Genomic DNA, 15,449 nt, shown 5'->3' on the forward strand with positions numbered 1-15,449 from the left:
GGCTTCCTGTTCCGCTCACTATTCACCGGTCCCCCCAAAATGAACTGAAGGAGACAGTTCTAGTTGATACTGGAGCCAACTGTATTTTAGTATACATGGGCACCCTCAAAAGTTTTCTGGCACCACCTTGGCACCACTGATGGTGGCAGGGGGCAAACAGTTATAGTCAGGAAGTTCCCTTTGATGTTTCAAATTGGGTCTTCTCCCCACATCAATAAAATGGGCCCATTCCATTCCATTCATGACTGAAGCAGCTGAGTATGGAGCAGCACATTGATGATATAATGTTAACATATGAGGATGTGCCTCACTGCAGGACACTCTTTAGACTTCTCTGGAACCTCTGAGAAGAGGATAGATCAATCAACTCAGAGAAAATTCAAGACCCAGGCACTGCCATAAAATTTTTGGGAGCCATTTATTTGGGTAAAATGTATATTGTCCCAGAAGCTTTGACTGATAATGTACAAACGTAGCTGATCCCTAAGAACATGAAAGGCATTCAAGCCTCCCTGGGGACTCGGGGGTTCTGGAGGACTTTTACTCCCCACCTGGCACAATGTGCCAACCCTTATAGTGCCTGATAAAGAAGGGCATGCATGGGACATGGCTTCTCAAAGTCCAAGCCACCACTGAGAAGGCAAAAATGAAAGTGAAGCTGCTTAAAGGTCTGGGTATGTCTCAAACAGACCTACCACTGGAGTTAGACATGCATACAAGTCTGGAAGGTAGAGGCTCGGCACTGTGGCAAAGACAACAGAAGGAAAAATACCCCTAATATATTTGTCCCAGTTCTAAAATGGGGAAGAAACCTGACATAGCTCCATAGACCAAGAGCTCCTGGCAATATATTTATTTCTCCAGGTAGAATCTCTTAGCACACATGGTAAGAACTTCTCTTCCTATCAAGGGGTGGGTTAGGATACTGTGTTCCTTCTCCCATAATCTTGCACCCCAGTCTGGCAGAAGTGACTCCTGCAAAGAAGGGTGCTGAGGAGAAGAAGAGCTGGTCCATCATCAACGAGGTGGTGACCAGAGAATACACTATCAACATTCACAAGCACATCCATGGAATGGGTTCCAAGAACCCCTCAGGGCATTCAGAGAAATCCTGAAATTTGCCAAGAGGGAACCCCAGATGTATACATTGACACCAGGATCATCAAAGCTGTCTGGACCAAAGGAAAAAAGAATGTCCCATGATGGATCCGTGTGCTTCCCAGGTGGCGCAGTGATAAAGAATCCGCCTGCCAGCGCAGGAAATGCAACAGAGGTGGGTCAGGAAGATCCCCTGGAGGAGGGCATGGCAACCCACTCCAGTATTCTTGCCTGGGAAATCCCATGGACAGAGGAGCCTGGAGGGCTACAGTCCATGGGGTCACAAAGAGTTGGACAGGATTGAGCAACTGAACACACACATACACACACACACTTCTATCTATATGCAGTTGTCCAGGAAACTTAATAAAGATTAACCAAACAAGCCCTAAATGCTGGTGACCTGTGTACCTGTTGGTGACCTGTGTACCTGTCAAGTCTCCAGATAGTTAATGTGAAGGAGAACTAACTGCTGATTGTCAAATAAAGTTATAGAAACACCTTTACATCTTAATTTTTCTTTTTTAATTGCAGCATAATAAGCTTGTCTGTCTTAAAGCAGTTCCCAATTATAGGATTGTTTGGAGAGCATTTCCTAAATACCATGCCTGGGCGCCTTCTTCCCAGTCCCTGGAATTTCTGAATATTGGGGCAGGTGTTCTAAGGTGGTTTTGAAGTGCAACCTGGCTTGAGAGTGACTATTTTGGTAGTTGGGACATTGAGGGTTTAATGTTAATGCTTTTTCCATGCATGTTTTGTTAATTCTAAGATAAATATTTTCCCAGAAACTGGAAAAAAGAAAGGGGAATTATTTTTTCCCCTAAAATATGGGATGTTTAGTTATTTCAGCACTTTTTGTGGGACAGACTTCCTTTGCCCTTTGAAATGCTTGGTGCCTTTGTCCAAAAACACAGTTGACTCTGTATGTGTCAGTCTGTTTAAGACTCTCTCTTCTGGTCCACTGATCTACATTTGTGCCAATATAACAGTATCTATACTACTGTAGATTTATAGAAGTCTTCAGATCAGGTGGTATGAGGCCAACTTTTTTCTTTTTTTCAAGATAGTTTGGACTATTCTAGGTTCTATGATTTTCCACACAAATTTTAGAATCAAATTGTAAATTTCTAAAAAAAACCCTGCTGGAATTTTACTTGTGATTGTATAGAAATTATAGACTAATTTAAGGAGAATTTAAATTTATCAACATTGTATGTCCTCCAGTCTGTGAAGAAAGTAGCATTCTCCATTTATTTTGATATTTAATTTCTTTCGTATTACTTGTAATTTTCAGTATAGAGGTTTGCACATATTTAACTCGATCTCTATGTATTTTAATATGTTTTTGTAAATAGTATTTGTAATTCAATTTCCATTTTTATTGCTTATATAGAGAAACACAATGAATTTGTGGATGTTAATTTTGAATCTGTTATCTGGCTAAATACTCATAAACTTTGCAGCTATTTTATAGATTCTTATGATTTTTTTTCTAAGAAAACAATCATGTCATTTGCAGAGACAGTATTCTTTTCCAGTTTTCTTGTTCAATTAAAAAAATCACTATATAATAAGCCTATCTGTATAAGCATTTTTTCCACCCATTTCCCAAGCTCAAGAGTGATGCACATGTAGTGAGTGTATTATAAGTTGCATACTGAACTAGGGAGCCCAAATCTTTTATAACGGGCAGTAAGGATCCTGCCCCTTACTCCAAAAGGAGGCATACTAGACTAAACATGCTTTCCTTTTCCAATCTCTATCATCCAAGGCTATTTTCTATACAGCCATTTTGGGGATGATAGTCTGGAACAAAGGCAATCCCAAGACTTTCATCAAAGTGAGAAACGATACACCACCCACAGCAAGTGACCTAGAGGGAGAAAATCAGTCAATTAAAGATATGGCTAAGTATCAACCTGAGAGTCAAAGCGAGGGATAAATGTGTGGCACAAAAAGTATGTGTTCAAAGTTAAAAATAGAAAATTGAGACCAGAAAATGTGAAAGTAAAATTGAAAAGTAGTGGTGTCATATAAATGCCAAGAATTCTTGGCATTTTTATTGGGTATAAATAATACATTTATAAACATAATTTCCCTCAGACTGGAGGCTACTTCTCTTGGAACTGAAACATAAATATATGCTCATAGCCTTCTTCCGGCCACCATAAAATTGTAGCATAAAACTCTAGGGTGTTAGACCTAATAGATGCTCAGAAATAACTAAGGACTAATTACAGAGACAGGGAAGTGGATGTGGAAGTGTTAGTCGCTCAATCATGTCCAACTCTTTGCGACCCCATGGACTGCAGCCTGCCAGGCTCCTCTGTCCATGGGATTTTCCAGATAAGAATACGGGAGTGGGTAGCCATTCCCTTCTTCAGGGGATCTTCCAAACCCAGGGATCAAACCCAGGGTCTCCTGCTTTGCAGGCAGATTCTTTACCATCTGAGCCATGAGGGAAGCCCCACAGATAGGGTAGGGAAACTGAGACTCAAAGGCATGGAGCATCTTTTTCAGAGCCATACAACCAATCATTGATAGATCTGAGGTGCATTCACAGGACCTAGGCAACATACTATTTCTTGTTTCTCAACCTAAAGAATTGGGTTGGCCAAAAAGCTTGAGTTTTTTTCCATACTATCTTACAGAAAAACTAGAATAAACTTTTGGCCAACCCAATAGGTTGAGCAAAAAAAACCCACAAAAACCCAACATGGGTACCTACCAGTGTCCCTCTTATAAACATGCCCTCAGGGGCAGCTGGAGTGGAGGCAAGTGGTCTGAGACAGCAATACTTCTCAAGGTAGAAGCTCAGTAGGAAACCTTAGCTCCGCGGGGCAGCTTAAATGCTCATTTCCTTGAGTCTGGTACAAAGGCAATTGTGCTGCAGAAGATTTAAAATAAAAATATGTGCACAGAACAGGAAGGAGCCCAGATCATCTCTGATGAATTGAGTACTTCAGTTGTGTCATTAAGCTGGGTCAAAAAAAGTCATGTCACTTCAAAAAAAAGTATGCTAATACAACCTCAAGCACCAGCTAGCTTAAATGACAGGCACTTCATAAAGTTCATTTTTCTTCTCAGCTGAAAAGCAAATAACACTTCTACAGGTGCCCTTCATATTAAAAGGCTTTATTTGCCTACAATATAAACTGTCTATTAACTAAAACCTTATCTATACTTCACAAGACAGATTGTTTTTCCCTATCATCTTTCAAGGAGATGTATCCAGTCCATAGAGGACAAGGGAAAATAGTCTGATAAAAGAGATGATTCAAGAGACATTAACTGAAAGAGCTCCTAATGAGAATGACTGCAAGAGCTGGGACAATTTGAGCAGTAAAACAAATAGCCTAGTATTGGATTATAATAAAGAGAAGAAAAACATTCAAGAGTCCATACTGATATAAATAAATAACATATATAAGCATCAATAGCATTTTTTAAAAAGTTGGAGTATTTTTTATTACATATATATATTTACTTATTTTTATCTAATTAAAATTTGAAGTATAATTGCTTTACAATGTTGTATTAGTTTCTGCTGTATAACAAAGTGAATCTGCTTATATATACATATATCCCTTCCCTCTCATCCCCCTTTCCACCCTTGTAGGTCATCACAGAGCACCGAGCTGAGCTCCCTGTGCTATGCAGCAACTTCCCACTAGCTGTCTATTTCACGAACACTGCTACTGCTGCTAAGTGGCTTCAGTCATGTCCGACTCTGTGCGATCCCATGGATGGCAGCCCACCAGGCTCCCCTGTCTCTGGGATTCTCCAGGCAAGAACACTGGAGTGGGTTGCCATTTCCTTCTCCAATGCATGAAAGTGAAAAGTGAAAGTGAAGTCGCTCAGTCCTGTCCAACTCTTTGCGACCCCATGGACTGCAGCCTACCAGGCTCCTCTACCCATGGGATTTTCCAGGCAAGAGTCTGGAGTGGGGTGCTGTTGCCTTCTAGTATATATATGTCAGTGCTACTCTCCCAGTTTGTCCCATCCTCCCCTTCCCACCTTGTGTCCACAGGTCATTCTCTACATCTGCATCAAAGTAATTCCCCCCAAATGAAAGGCTACTGTCCCCTTAGGAATGACTTATGGGTATATACACATAAAAATTGTTGAATAAGTGAATAAATAGTGGAGAAGAGACAAATCTTCTTTAAAGAAGAATTCCAAATAATATATGTACATATTTTCCCCCTCCAGGAAGTGGAGCTTAATTCCCCACCCTTGAGGGTAGACTATACTTAATGACTCATTTCCAAAAAAAGAGTACAGAAAGGGAAAAATATTACTTTGCAGAGAATAATCCCGGCAATCACTACCTTAACCAAGTGATGAAGGTTTATTCCCAGTGATATTATGTAAATATGATATGCTCTGATACGTTGTCATGAGAAGGGCACTTCCTCATTGTATTCTTTCCCCAAACCCATAACCCCAGTTTAATTATGAGAAAAGCATCAGACAACAAGGTTGTGGTGGAAGGTTACTTCCCTGGTGGTCCGGTGGCTGGAACGCCATACTCCCAATGCATGGGGCCCAGGTTCAATCCCTGGTCAGGGAACTACAGCCCACATGCCACAACGAAGATCAAAGATCTCTTATGCTGCCACTAAGACCTGGAACAGCCAAATAAATAAAGAAATAAAAGCAACAAAATTGGGGTTATTCTGCAGTATACCTAGTCAGAACTCCTCAAGAACATCAAGGTCATGAAAAAGAAGAAAATGGTGAGAAAGCGTCACAGGCCAGATGAGACGGGAAATGTGACAACTAAATACAATATGATGTCCTGGGCTGAAATGGAAAGAGGATATTAATGGAAAAAATGGTCAAATCCAAATAAAATCTGGAGTTGGCAACAGAGACAAGACTGGGAGGGAGAACTAAGCCTCATCTCATGTAGCAGTGGTTGCATTTTAAGGCTGCACCCTGGCTCAGTGTGATAATGCTGTGAATGGGAAGTGATATTTGCTTGTGGGGAGGGGCTAGAGAGCATGTATCCTATATATTTACCTTTTTTTGGACCTATATTTGTTTGTTTACTTTGTACTTGACTGCTGCTGCTGCTGCTAAGTCACTTCAGTCGTGTCTGACTCTGTGCGACCCCATAGACGGCAGCCCACCATGCTACCCCGTCCCTGGGATTCTCCAGGCAAGAACGCTGGAGTGGGTTGCCATTTCCTTCTCCAATGCATGAAAGGGAAAAAATAAAGTGAAGTCGCTCAGTCATGTCCGACTCGTAGCGACCCCATGGACTGCAGCCCACCAGGCCCCTCCATCCATGGGATTTTCCGGGCAAGAGTACTGGAGAGGGGTGCCATTGCCTTCTCCTGTACTTGACTAACTTGCCTCAAAAAGGAAATGTTTTGATTTTCCTATGGTTAGATTGTCTGACTCCCAAATTGATAATATTTGTCAATTTTTGCCTCCTTTCTTTATTCCTTCATCAATATTATGGTTATTAAGGGGCCAAGGGAACTTTGTATGTTTCTTTTTACCCCTGATGAACCCTCTTAGTTGCTAAGCTATTATATGCCACAGTCCCTTCTAGAACAATTAGATTTCACTATTTTCTGGCAGTGTTGAAACTGTTTATAGGGATTAGTAGCACTAATTAGAATTTAAAAGGGCAGGATATCCCTGCAAATATTATAGGAGTATATATTTTATTTTTAAACTGTTATAGGTGAGGTACTTCAGAGTTAATAGGAAAAGCAAGTAGTTTCACCTCATATAAACTCCACCTCATGGGTCCTGGCTGTGGGAGTGCTGGGCTGAAGATCCAGAGGTTGTATCTAGAATCAGCAAAAAAATGTTATGACTGATTAGTAATCAGTCACTAGTAACTAGTCCAGATTGGTATCTGAAAAGGTTTTTCCCCCCTAGAATTAAAAAAATAGTCATTGTCCTTCCAAATGGCAGCAAATGTCTCAAGGACTATCATTTTGAGTCAATCTAATTTCGATCCCAGTTCCACCTAGAGAAAAATAATCTCTTCTAACTGCCATGTTCATGAATTCCAGTTTTTATGAGAAAAGTGATAGAAATGTGACCCTCTATGCTACTTTTTAAAAATTGTTTACAAGAAATACAGCAAGGTAGTGATCAAACTTTACCCCCTTCTACAACTGCATAAATAAAGAATAACAGCCTTCTAGATGTTAGAAATAATAATCATGACTGGAATTTCTTCTACAGCATGTAAAGAATGTCACCATGAATTTTTAACTAACAATTTTCCCAATACTTCAGATGCTTAGGATGAATAGAATAGCTAATGGTAGTTTTCTGGGATGAAGATTAAGTGACAAAACAGATCTAATATTTACTGCACAAAGAAAGAAGTGATGGCAGAAGGTGAAATGTACAAAGAAAATATTCCAGTAAATATAATTTGTGATACAGGTAAGGAGCATTCCGATCCTAGACACATAAGAACACTCACCTTCCCATCTTGATCCAACAATATATGCTTTTAAAATTACTTTCTTGTATTACTTAAAAAATTATGTATATATTTATTTTTGGCTATCTGGGTCTTTTGCTGCTGCTCATCGGCTTTCTCTAGTTGCAGAAAGCAGGGGCTATTCTATAGTTGCAATACACAGGCTTTCCCTGTGGTGGCTTCTCTTGTTGCAGAGCATGGGCTCTAGACCCAAGGACTTCAGTAGTTGTGGTGCACCAGCTTTCTCTCATTGTGGTGAGCAGGGGCTATTCTCTAGTTGTGGTGCATGGGCTTTCATTGTGTTGCAGAGCACAGGCTCTAGGCATGTGGCTTCAGTAGTTGTGGTACATGGGCTTAGTTTCCCCAGGGCACATAGAATATTCCCGGACCGGGGATTGAACCTGTGTCCCCTGTGTGGGAGGTGGATTCTGAACCACTGGACCACCAGGGAAGTCCTCAATCTGACAATACATGGTTTTCAAAGTCAAGATGATTAAAATGTCTCCCGGTATACGTATACCATAGATATGTATAGTTATGTCATCTATACCATATACAAGTGGATACACATATTCAATTGTATTTAATTCTCTCAAGCTGGGTAAACACTTACAACTGGATGGATACTACTGGAGCTAAAGGCCAGTATGGTTCTTGCCTTCAGATGCTCACAGTTCACCAGGAAAGATGGACCCAATTTCTCTAAATCATAGCCTGAGTGAGCCTTGACTAAGACAACCTTTCCTCCCCTCATGTTAATTGATCATTCCCAGCCATAATGGCACCCCCTTAAAGCTCATCTCCTGAGGAGCTATTCAAGTTCCTTTGGCCTGCAACACCTTGCCTTGTTTGTCTACTTTCCTCATTTGAACCCCACTCTTTTTCCAAGGACCCAAATCCTATCCCATTTTTATGAGGTCTTTTCTAAAGTAATTTGTTTAAATATTCAAGACCAAGTTGATATTTTAGAGGGCTCAGGCATTATCAGACCTAGTGAAGGTGATGGAATTCCAGTTGAGCTGTTTCAAATCTTAAAAACTGATGCTGTGAAAGTGCTGCACTTAATATGCCAGCAAATTTGGAAAACTCGGCAGTGGTCACAGGACTGGAAAAGGTCAGTTTTCATTCCAATCCCAAAGAAAGGCAATGCCAAAGAATGCTCAAACTACTGCAAAATTGCACTCATCTCACATGCTAGTAAAGTAATGCTCAAAGTTCTCCAAGCCAGGCTTCAATAGTATGTGAACTGTGAACTTCCAGATGTTCAAGCTGGATTTAGAAAAGGCAGATGAACCAGAGATCAAATTCCTAACATCTGTTGGATCATTGAAAAATCAAGAGAGGTCCAGAAAAAACATCTACTTCTGCTTTATTGACTATGCCAAAGCCTTTGACTGAATGCTGCTGCTGCTGCTAAGTCACTTCAGTTGTGTCCGACTCTGTGCGACCACATAGATGGCAGCCCACCAGGCTCCCCCGTCCATGGGATTCTCCAGGCAAGAACACTGGAGTGGGTTGCCGTTTCCTTCTCCAATGCATGAAAGTGAAAAGTGAAAGTGAAGTTGTTCAGTCGTGTCCAACTCTTAGCGACCCCATGGACTGCAGCTCACCAGGCTCCTCCATCCATTGGATTTTCCAGGCAAGAGTGCTGGAGTGAGGTGCCATTGCCTTCTCTGGTTTGACTGAGTGGATCACAACAAACTGAGGAAAATTCTTCAACAGATGGGACTACCAGACCACCTGACCTGCCTCCTGAGAAATCTGTATGCAGGTCAGGAAGCAACAGTTAGAACTGGATATGGAACAACAGACTGGTTCCAAATAGGAAAAGGAGTACATCAAGGCTGTATATTGTCACCCTGCTTATTTAACTTATATGCAGAGTACATCATGCAAAATGCCAGGCTGAATGAAGCCCAAGCTGGAATCAAGATTGCCGGGAGAAATATCAATAACCTCAGATATGCAGATGACACCATCCTTATGGCAGAAAGTGAAGAACTTTCTGATGAGCCTCTTGATGAAATTATCTCAAAAGCTCTCTTTTAGAGAAAAAGGAAATGGAGAAGTCTCTTTTCTCATGTTTCTGCAATGGAACCCTAAGAATGTACTTGATTTCCTTTGGGGGTATTCTAGAACTGTTCACCCCTATCTCCTACACAGGATTGGGAACACTGTCCTATTTCCCTCGTTCACAGCCTAGCAAGTATCACACAGTAGAAATTCATCTTTTTCCCTTTTTATTTATTTTATTTTTATTTTATGTTGGAGTATAGTTGATTCATAATGATGTGTTAGTTTCAGGTGTACAGCAAAGTGATAGTTATACATATATCGGTTCTTTTTCATATTCTTTCCCCATATAGGTTATTACAGACTACTGAGAAGAGTTCCCTGTTTTAATCAGTAGGTCCTTGTTGATTATCTATTTTATATATAGTAGGGTGTGTATGTGGAGAAGGCGATGGCACCCCACTCTAGTACTCTTGCCTGGAAAATCCCATGGACGGAGGAGCCTGGTGGGCTGCAGTCCATGGGGTCGCTAAGAGTCGGACACGACTGAGCAACTTCACTTTCACTTCCATGCATTGGAGAAGGAAATGGCAACCCACTCCAGTGTTCTTGCCTGGAGAATCCCAGGGATGGGGGAGCCTGGTGGGCTGCCATCTCTGGGGTCGCACAGAGTCAGACACGACTGAAGTGGCTTAGCAGCAGCAACAGCAGCATGGTGTGTATGTTCATCCCAACCTCCTAATTCATCCTCCTAAAAAAGAAGTTTAGTAAGAATTTGTCGAATGACTGAGTGAATAAACTGTAGTTAATTACTGTAGTTAATTATTGTCACTTCACATATGTTGATTATTAATGTGGTGCATTTGGGCTAAATCACTTCAGTCATGTATGACTCTGCAACCCTATGGACTGTAGCCCTCCAGGCTCCTCTCTCCATGGAATTCTCCAGGCAAGAATACTGGAGTGGGTTGCCATGCCCTCCTCCAAGGGGTCTTTTCGACCCAGGATATTAATGTAGTATCCAGAACAAAACAGGTGTTAGTCAGTTGTTGTTCAGTGATGCTTGTGGTGGTAATGATCAGCTACACATCAAACTTGTGTTTCTTGTTCTTTAGTTCAGGTTTATCACCGGCAAGTTGCCATCTAATCAAAGACTATATTTTTCAACTCCCCCCCCCCCCCACCACTGCTCCTGGATTTGATTTTGTGATAATTTCTCATCACTGAAATGTGGGCAAAAGTGATGTGTATTACTTTCTGCGCCACACTTTAAAGAAGCAGGGGGTGTTTCTCATGCTTTCTTTTGTCATTGGGTGATTGTAGAAGATTATGAGGCCTTGGATGGCTGGACCAAAAGACACAAGAGGCTGTCTAAAATCATCACATGAAGGAGGGCTACCACTCAATCAGGGGTTCCTGAGTTGGACCATTGTCTGAGAACGAACTCAATTTTTGCTTCGTCAAGCCACTGACATGTCAGGGATTATATGCTATACTTGGGGTTACCCTAATCTGTAAAGGCATGTAATTAAGTACCTAAAACTAGTGTCCCTGTCTTTTCTTGTTGGTGGCTCACTCTTGCCATCGGTTAAGGGCACAGTATTAAAGTTCAAGTCATGGGTGAACTCCTTGTGAAGGCCACATAATTGCTCTAAACACTGAAACTCAGGGGACTGTGGTTCGGTTTGAAGGAAGACTCACTGAGAGACTGTGGATTGATCAAATTCATTTATCCACTTTGCAAAAAACACCTCAGAGCCCTGGATTTCCCGGTGAGAGCAGAATTATAGACCCTTTACCTTGGAAGACAGTTTTATATTTTACACACGTGTATACTAAAGCTGGGCTTCTCCCATAGTGGTGCCAGTGGTAAAGAGTCCACCTGCCACTGCAGGAGACACAAGAGATGTGTGTTCAGTCCCTGGGTCGGGAAGATCCCTTGAGAAGGGAATGGCAAATAACTCCAGTATTCTTGCCTATAGAATCCCATGGACAGAGGAGCCTGGAGGGCTACAATCCATGGGGTTGCAAAGAGTTGGACATGACTGAGCAACTAACACACACACACACACACTGAAACCACCTCTGCTTTTGTTTCTTAAGTCTAAAGATATAGCCTTTGAGTCTTAAAGACATTTTCCTGGGGCTTCCCCTATAGCTCAGTTGGCAAAGAATCTGCCTGCAATGCAGGAGACCCTGGTTCGATTCCTGGGTTGGGAAGATCCGCTGGAGAAGGGATAGGCTACACACTCCAGTATTCTTGGGCTTCCCTTGTGGCTCAGCTGGTAAAGAATCCACCCGCATTGTGGGAGACCTGGGTTTGATCCCTGAGTTGGGAAGATCCTCTGGAGAAGGGAAAGGCAACCCACTCCAGTATTCTGGGTTGGAGAAGTCCATGGGGTCACAAAGAGTTGGACACAACTGTGTGACTTTCACTTTCAGACATAGGATGTATTAGGGAAGTGAGGCTTTACTTTAACAACGAAAGCCACTGAAGCAAAGGTTGCAGCAACCAAGATTCAATTACCCCCGGGAAATGGATCAAATTGGAATTTCTTACAGCAATAAGAAGGATGGACTATGTTAATAAGCCCAATTTGGAAAATTTTTTATAGTTCTTTCAAAAAAAAAATGAGCACAGGCCAATATAAAGTTGAATTTAATCAGGGAGATTGATCAGGAAAAACATTAAGTAAAAGTTAAATAACTCTAGAAGTATATATATTTAAATAACTATATTTTTGTTACAGTTCAAGGTATGATCTCTGACTTTTTAAAAGTTTTATTATTGGTTATTTTTTAAAGTTAATTACTTGGTGGGATGAGTAGATTTATTCAATCAGAAACAGAGAAAAATTTCATTAGAAACATTTTTCATACCACTGAAATGCATTTCTTTGATGATTTCTAAGCTTTTACTACACTGGTTATATTGTCATGGGCAGTGAAATGATTTGGAAATATATGACTGCAATAGTGGATACAACAGCAAAATTAAACAAACTCACTGAAAACCAAAATTAAGGTGGGTGAGCAGAAAGGATGCTCTGGTTCTAGAAGGGTTAGTGGAAACAACTTCTGTTGATCTTAAAACCATATATTACATACTTAAATCAGGTCTCTGAACAATAACCTTAACAACAGATGATCAAATAAAAAAAAAAGTAACATTTCAAAGGACACCAGGGAAAATCTGTCCACAGGAACGGGAAGACATATGAGCTGGATGTCATTATCTGAAGTGATTACTGGCTTATTCAAAACTGAAATGATTTTTCTCATGATTTTATGAGGTCTTGAAGTTACTTAACCTTTTTTAATTTTTTACTTGATTAGGAAGCATTACAGCAGAAACAAAAGGTATTCGGCTGCCACAGACACAATAACAGTGTCCAAAATTGGCAGGACTTCTTGGGAAGAAGAAAGGACATTTTTAATTCCCTTTCCACTCCACATCTCAAATTCTACTCTAATAAGTTATAGAATCTCTTATAATTGCGACTGGAGAGCTTATTGGCAGAAGAATAGTTTAAGAGATCAAAGGCTAAATGAAAGATTAGATACTAAACTCTAAATTATCATCATGGAATTCTTAAAAAGAACTTTAGAAACACAGTGAATCATTCAAACTGGTTATTAAGAAACCCACAAAATAAATTACAGGAAAGACCTTCCTTAATGGCATTAGACTGATAAGACCTTTTCTTAGTGGGAACATGTAGTCAAATTTATTCGGACTCTGCAGTTTAAGTCTGTTAATAGGCAATAAGGTAAATACTGCATGAACTAGCTCATATTAATTATGTGTATGTACTTAGTGGTAAGTAAGCTAACAGGTGCTTTCATATTTGGATACCTGTTGAATGAAGACTGATGAAAATACATGTAAGAGAATAATGTAGCATCTGCTCCTGACTCTGATGTTTGCCAAAGCAAAATATTAGTGCTTTTGGCACAATTGATAACTCTCTAAACCGAAGATCTTTACTGTATTATTCAATATAGTGAGTATTGAGTAATGGAAGTGTAGCAAGGTCAAAACGGGGTCAACTTTTAAATGTGCTGATGTAAGATGAAGCACAGTTAGATCTTTTCCTTTTTCTTTTTTGCTGTTCACTCCATCTCTTCACTTGGCTCAGAAAGAAGTGGTTTGAATGATATGTTTTCAGATCATGTGGCAAAAAGTTATGGGAAAAGGAGAATCTGGTTAAGGCATGAGAACATTTCTAGAAGAGTGTTCAAGAGTTTTGCTTTTCAGTTCTCACCAAACTTATCTGAGTGGAAGGTTTTCAGTGTTCAGTAGAGCAGCGGTCCTCAACCTTTTTGGCACCAGGGCTAGGTTTTGTAGAAATGTTTCCATGGACCAGGGGACGGGAAGTTTATTAGGATGATTCAAGTGCATTACATTAATTGTACACTTTATTTCTATTATTATTATATCAGCTCCAGCTCAGATCATCAGGCATTAGATTTAACCCTGAGGTTGGGGACCCCTACATGATGGGGACAGTCATCAGAGTGCTAGGACTCAAGATCTGTCTTTGCTGTTTGTCATTTCTTTGATATGGAGGAAGCTTCTAAGCCTACTTGATCCTCAGTTTTCCTCATTTGGCTGTTGGAGATGTTGGGGGTAGGATAGCCTGGGACACTCACTTTCCTCTGTGCAGTTTCCAGTGGAGGAACAGAGGATATCTGCTTGACTCCCCAGGAGAGAACAGCATCATTTTCAGTAACAATTTTCCGACCACTGAAAAAACTTTCTAGAGGTGAGTGGAACTGGAAAAAGTCTGAAGTTTACATATTTAGGTTCTGTTAGTAAAAAAGAACCCAGGACACACAAGCCTGTTGTAGCCAGACCTCAGTTCTGTCTGTTTCAGCTGTACTGCAGGACACTGGGTGGAAAAGTGAGAGCAGTCATTCCCTGACTATCTTCAACTCAGGGGAGAGGGAAAAAAATTGTAGTTTTTACATCAGGTTGAAACTGAATTTGCCAATTTTTAATAACTTTAGTAAAGCAGATGCCTTGGTTCCTATTTGGAACCTTGTCGTTGTTGTGAGTAGGAAGTGAGTTAACAAATGTGAAATCACACAGATAGTACTTGGCACAGAAAGAAATACTCTTTAGGTGCTAGCTATAATGATTATGTTCTGTGCTTAGTTCCTCGGTTGTGTATGACTCTTTGTGACCTCATGGATTATAACCTGCCAGGCTCCTCTGGCCATGGAATTCTCTAGGCAAGAATACTGGAATGGGTAGCCATTCCCTTCTTCAGGGGATCTTCCCAACCCAGGAAATGAACCTGGGTTTCTTGTATTGCAGGCAGATTCTTTACCTTCTGAGCCACCAGAGAGCACATTATATATTAATGATGATGATGTAGCATTTAGGGTCTTTATGTGACTCCATTGGGTGCAGTTCCTTACTTGCCATGTTCTCTTGTCTCTCCTGAATTTTTCAGGATCATTTCAATCTCTTGGTCTGATAACACAGTTAAGTATTACAATTAAATCAGTAAGTAATTTGTTGACTTCCCAGCATGAATAATTCATTTTAAAGATATTTCATAAACCGGCTTCCTCTTAATTCTCTATTGAAACAAAATTGTCATGGTTCTGGGCTTATGCCTGTTGTTCTATTTTAAAAGATTTCAGAACATTTATGTAAAAACCTAAGATTGTGGAAAGAATTTGGACAGATTTCAATAGAGTGTTTTGGTGTTAATCCAAACCTGGATCGAATCCGTTTGCTTTAAATACCTGCTAGTTCTCTTTCTAAGACAAAGTATGGTCACTGAATGGCCAGCACCAGTTCTTGTTGTATTTTCTCCTAGTCCTCACTATACTTGTCCTAATATATTAATTCAACAGGTATTTTTTGAGC

The sequence above is a fragment of the Bubalus kerabau genome, chromosome 9 (genome assembly GCF_029407905.1).
Source record: "Bubalus kerabau isolate K-KA32 ecotype Philippines breed swamp buffalo chromosome 9, PCC_UOA_SB_1v2, whole genome shotgun sequence".
Classification (NCBI taxonomy): domain Eukaryota; kingdom Metazoa; phylum Chordata; class Mammalia; order Artiodactyla; family Bovidae; genus Bubalus; species Bubalus kerabau.